The following is a 6604-nucleotide window of genomic DNA, read 5'->3' on the forward strand; positions in this document are numbered from 1 at the left end:
TATATATTTATTTATTTATTTATTTTTCTTGCCCTTTGAAGTATACTTTCTAATATATTTTGGCATTTGAATGTTTAAAAGAAATACATTTGAAATTTGAACAAAAATATTTTCTGTACTGTACTGTTTACAACATATATTTAGCATATATTCTACATATATTTTGTCTGTGTACCCTTGTCAATGTGGTGTTATATTATAAAATTGTTCATTTAAATATATATATATACTCATATGCAAATATACATTTCCAGTTTGCCCCGCAAGATTTATTAATCATTTATTTAAAAGACAGAAGTACACTTGTGGACAGTGCCACTGGAGAAACCTAACGGTACAAAGGTGAAAGTCCAGAGATAAATATGAGCACATACTAAAATAATAATCAAGAGTAATTAAGAAATATATTATACACTGTAAGAAATAAATCTGTAGAAACACAGAAAAGGTACTATTAATTTTCTGCCAGGACCTTGTACATCAACTTTACTGACATTTTAACCCCAAAGCACAACACAGTGCAATGATTAGTTTAAAATATGGGTAAAACACCTGTCAAAAATCAATATGAAAAATCCCTTCATATTAACACAGTACATTGGACTTATTTTTACTTTTCTTAGAGTGCAGTAATTATACAAAAGGATAAAGGTAATACATTTAGTGACAAGCTAAGTAGCTCTCCATTAGTCTTCATTATTCTCTTATGGGCTTTAATATTACTGTTAGCACAGAGCACATAAATACTAACTGCAGTGTTGTGTTGATATTTTCTAGCTAATATTGACTGTGAATAATGTGTCTGTGATTATTAGTCAGAAAATATGTTCAAACGTGTTCTGTCTTTGTCTCTCTGTGGGTCTCGTGTGGTGCCAGGTACTGTGCTTACATTAGATAGTATTGTTTGCTTATCCTCGTTCTGCACCCATGTGATCATTCACTTCTCCATCTGCTGACGCCTTGATAGGACGCTATTTAGAGGCGACGGTGAGAGAGGAACAGCATTACCTGCAGACTTTAGACTCTCGCTTTGACATGAAGATGGGATGGGGATTATCAGAACAATAATCATATTATATAATTGATTTGTTTATGAACTGAGTGAGAATTCAGTTCGCTGTCCACAACATTTCAGCATGCATTGTTGTGAGAGGTGTTTCACTTACATAAGCAGAATTACGTGTTTCTCAATCAACCTGCGTCCAGAGGATTGATTACAGATGCTAATACGAGTTTGAGACTTCGTTTTATTGTGAGTCCATCTGCCCTCTGTCCACAGGGCCAGGAGCGTGTCAGCTCTCCCACAGGAAGTGACACGATGCATTTGTCTGTAGTGGACAGGAAGGAATTTCCCGCTTTTTTGCCCACGTGAGCTAACCATGGGCTTTGGCACTCAAAACAGTTTTCCTTAGTTTGTCATTGACTTTATTCATTTTTTATATACCCTTGTGAAAAAAGTAGTACACTTAAACATGCATTAAAAAAAGTACTTATTACAGAAAATAATAAACCGTAAGATGTCATTTAGACATTGCATTTATGCATTTGGCAGATGCTTTTATGCAAAGCGACTTCAAGGTGCACATTTCCATGTTATCCGTTCTTGCTTTCCCTGGGAATCGAAATCCATGACTTTAGAGTTGTTAGCGCCTGTTTGAGCTACAGGAAAACTTACTTAAGTGCAAACTGAGTGTAATGTTTTCAGACACCTGCTTGCATGTTTATCACAATTAAAAGAAAATGTATTATACTTTAAATTTATGTAAAATGCAATTAGTGGAATTCCTTTCTATTTAATTAAGTCAGACTTAACTACACCTTTATATGTATAAATTCATAATTATTTACTGTCTTGTAAATATGGATAAAGTTCTGCTGAACGTACTGAAAAGCATTTATGGTAAACTAAAATATACTTTAACTTAATTTCTATTGAAACTTGCATATCACATATTATTTGTAACAGTAGAGTTCAAATTATTTCAGAGCACTTTACATGAGCGTTAGTATGTTATTCAACACATCAAAATGCATGAAAAAAGATTATTAAACTTAATGATTTAAAATGTAATTTTAACACTGTTAATTTGACATTATTACATGGTGTACTTTTAAAAAACAGTCATGAAAGTGACTTTTACACACTTAAGTTGACTTATTCCATCAAAAAAAAAAAAAAAAAAAAAAAAAAATTTATATATATATATATATATATAATATTATATAAATATAAAAATATGTGTGTATAATAAAAATTACAAAAATATATATAGTACACAAAGGGTGATGATTAACAAAAACTGTAGTTTAATTATTTTCAATGGGAGTATTGATGTAAATATGTTGTGAGAGACATGTTCTAATAATTAGCCTAGTTGCTTATTAACTTTTTAGGTTTTGTCCTTTGAATGAATCCTTTGTTGAATTCATCCCGGCAGTGATCTAACCTGCGGTCAGTACGTTAGTGAAATGTTTTGCCCATGTGTTTTTTGGGGGGGGGTTACCTCTTGTGGTGTTGAGTGAAATGCAGGAGACTGAAGGAAAGACTTCATTAGGTCACATCCTGGTCACAGTAAGATTTATAGTGTATTGTCTAACAGCGTTTGTGTACTCTCTCTGTCTCGTCTGCATTTGTAACAGAACAAAGGTGCTCTTTTCTCTCAGGACGGTTGTCGTGGTAACGGCGAGAGGGGCCGTGTCACACCGTAATCCACCCATGAGGCTTTGCTGCAGGTAAGCACATTACACCATTGGACTGTTCAGATCCTCTTGCAAATTTCAAGCACTGAATGATTTTCAGACAAACGTGAATATAAATATCTGCCATTACTGGTAAATGAATGGTTTACTTGTAGTATGACTCTGATGGGGGAAGAAAATGCATTTTATCATCAAAAACAGAAGTGAGAGAAGATGTTTACAGGAAAGACGGGAAGAAGAAATCTGCTCAACTGAACTCAGATTCAAACCACACCTTCAGCACAAGTAAACAGCTCAGAGTGGAAAAATGTACATTTTAAAGCCCTTGAGAAGAGAAACATTGCGTTTACCTCAGTTTACTGTGTTTATAACCCTTCAGAAGAGCCTGAACATAGTTAACCTCTTACCCAAACAAAACTCAGTCTTATCTGAATCATTGCTGCTCACGTTGCTTTTAAAAAGCTAAAAATGACCCGTTCAAATTCTTATCGGGCCTGATGTGCACACTTCAGAGTATATGACTTAATATTATCTGCTGTACCTAATGATAGTACGCTCAAGTCAGATGTTACTTAATAGGCTGCTTCAGAATGAATCCCACAAGCATGCTTGAACAGTCCCAGCGATTACAAATATTAACACAGATCACCAAGACGTCACTAAGAATAAACTGCGCCTGCTGATGGCATAGTTTATCGTAATAATATAATTATTATAGCAGTTTACACAGGCAGGTGCTTATATACAATATGACATTTTTTACTGTTTACAGAACTATAAATCTGCACACGTCAAGACTGATTATATTGGACTGTGGGTTATGTGTGAATAGGAAGGAATTTAATTTAATATTTAATTTAGCTTAATGTAATTTTTTAATTTCATTTCATTTTTATTTAGCAAAAAGAAAAAATAGATATTGTATTTAAATGTTTAATTTAAAGCAGAGCTAAAATAAATCAAAGAAAATTGTATAACTACTGTAAGAGCAGTTTTTATTTCATTTTTCAGAATGAAACTACCAGAATTAATTATCCATAAAGATTTTTTTATACAGACAACATTGGTGTTTTCAGAAAAATGAATAAATACAGAAATTAAAAAAAATAGTTTTGATAATTATAACTTAAATTTTATGGGCCATCAACGGATTCCAGTTTTGATGACATTATTTTTAAGTGAAATGAAATCAGTGTTATGGGCAGTTTTATGATGATTCATAGCATTATAACAAACATGTACAATGACTTGAGAAAATATATTTGGGAAATGAATAAGAATAGTTACTCCAAATCGAGTGATTTGTGAATCGTGATGGTATACAAAATGATTTACTTATTTATTTGGTCCCACTCAATATAAGGCGTCTTTAACTCATATGCACTTGCATTATACAATTAAGCATTTGATTCAATGTAGTTACTGTGCACGTACTTGTTGTAATGCAAAACTCTAGCCAGATTCAGAATCTTGCAGCTCAGCGATGACAACTGATGCAGCAACTGAATGTGTCAACTGTGGACGTCCATTAAAAACAGGGTGAGGCCAGCGCTGAACTGACCAATAGACAAGCTCGGTGATTGTGAATGTATGTGAATGTATGGTGGGAACAGTCAGACACCAGCAGTGATACATGTGTCACGATCTTCAAGCCAAGTGCACATCATCTGCGTCTTTAAATCACACTGAACTCAGATGCTGCACTGTAAACAAAAATTCTGTAGTTTTTACAAAATAATTTTGGCAGCTGTGGTTGCCAGAATAATTTTGTAAAAAATACAGAAAAACTGTAAACACATTTACGGCCATTTTACAGTATAAAACTGTAATTTACAACCAAGAAAATTTGAATGTAAACCAGTAAATTCAACAATGCACACTGCTATTAAAATCTGTTTTGTACCTTTAACATACTGACAACCACCATAATAATGCAGGTGGTAAAAGAGAAAGCCACATGAAGAATCAAAGCTCATCACAAGTAGCTTCGCCACAAGCAGAAGTATATACTAATATATAGAAGGTGCACAGAGTCATTCATGCAAACACAAAACACCATCATGGTAACACACATTATACTTAAATAATGCATTAAACTTTCATTAAACAACAGAAGATGTAACATAAAGCCCAAATATACATAACTAATAACAAAAACTATTAAAAAAACATGATTATTTAAACAAAATACTTTCAAATGTGGAGTGTCATGCAGGGAATTCTGGGAATATCAGTTTACAGTTTTTGACTGTAAATTATACATTGATTTGTTATTTTTTACTTCTAAAAACTGTCAAATTAACAGCATTTTACTGTAAAATTACATGAAATGTCTGGTTAGATATTTTACAGTTTTTCCCTGTATATAGTACGGGAACTTACGGTTAACCTATTAACAGTTTTTTTCCGTAGCGTTTTTACAAAATTTTACAGTTAAAATTACACTTATTTTTACAGTGTGCAATTTAGATTATGTAGAACATATGGATGAACTGCTGGGAATTTACTGTGAAACCAACAGCACTGCTGATTTTATTAGTGCTGTTTATGGATTTTCATTCAAACCTTTCTTTGTGCATTTCACAACACGTCAGCTTGTGATTCTTATTAAATGTGGATCGTGTTCAGGATTCTTTATCTTAGTCTCTGAGATCACGACACCTTGCACTACTGTAGACATCTAATTCTCCACCTTTTGCAGTTAATGTATTTTCTTCTCAACCTGCTTTCTTTTGTGACCCAATGAGCATTTCTTGACCAATGGCCACGCATTAATTTAGCAATCCTTCCCATGGGCATTTAATAATTTTTGCTTGGGGAAAAAAAAAAAAAAATATATATATATATATATATGACCAGAACATCAACTTGCCTGATAATTATGCACATACTGTATATATGATTATGTCTTATTCATAAATTATGATAAGTATTAATGAGAGAAGCTACTGAAGATGCCATTTTTTATTTGGTTATTAATGATTTTACTTATGAGCTTTGGGAAGTTCCACATTAAAACTTTTCTGTTTCTGTTTCTGTTCTTGTTATGTGAACAACAGAGCAAGTCAATAAACGCTGTAGAATATCTTACAGGTGAGATGAATACATTGATTCAAACAGATGAATGAGTGTTTTATTCTTCCCGCTCGTGTCACTGGGCATTAAAGTCTGCAGTTCAACGCTCACACGCGGCTAGGTGTGACACTGCGACACAGGACTGAAGTATTGGCAGAGGCGGGTCATGATAAGCTCACAGCAGAAATGCCCTCGACATGTGTCAGGACGCTGGAAATTGCTCAGCCATTCTGCAGAAAGGAAACCGGGTGGAGGAGAAGTGTGTGTCTTCAGGAAATGCAGGGCTGATTTGACCAACTACAATAATAAGCTAATGAGGAAGTCATGTCATTGTGCATCCGTTGTTTTCATTCCCCATTTGTGTGATTAATTTGCTCTCATAAAAGGAAGTTTTTAAGGCCAAAAAATGCCCTGTCAGAGGACTGTGAGAAAGAAACATTTGAATCAGTTTTATTAAAGGGAAAGTTATGATTGGATGAGCCAAGTTTTAAATTAACACATTCCTTGGCAACAGCCAGCAGTCACTCTACTTAACAATATTACTTTATGGAAGAATTTATGAATAACTGATTATTGTTAGATGTGGATGTACCTATTAACTGAACATTGGTGATTTTACCACGTTTAAGCACTGTTTTACAACATGTTCATAAAGTATAGTTTTATTACATGGGGTCATGCATCTCTGTCTCTGTATATTAATATACTGAAAGGCCACTTAAGTGTACTTGAAGAGAGTACACCTTTCTGACTGTTTCTTAACATGCTGCGGTAAGCATGTAAGAAATATTGCTGCTGCAAATATAACATACATGAAATAACCCCCCAC

Source organism: Sinocyclocheilus anshuiensis, unplaced genomic scaffold, assembly GCF_001515605.1.
Source record: "Sinocyclocheilus anshuiensis isolate Anshui unplaced genomic scaffold, SAMN03320099.WGS_v1.1 scaffold345, whole genome shotgun sequence".
NCBI classification, from domain to species: domain Eukaryota; kingdom Metazoa; phylum Chordata; class Actinopteri; order Cypriniformes; family Cyprinidae; genus Sinocyclocheilus; species Sinocyclocheilus anshuiensis.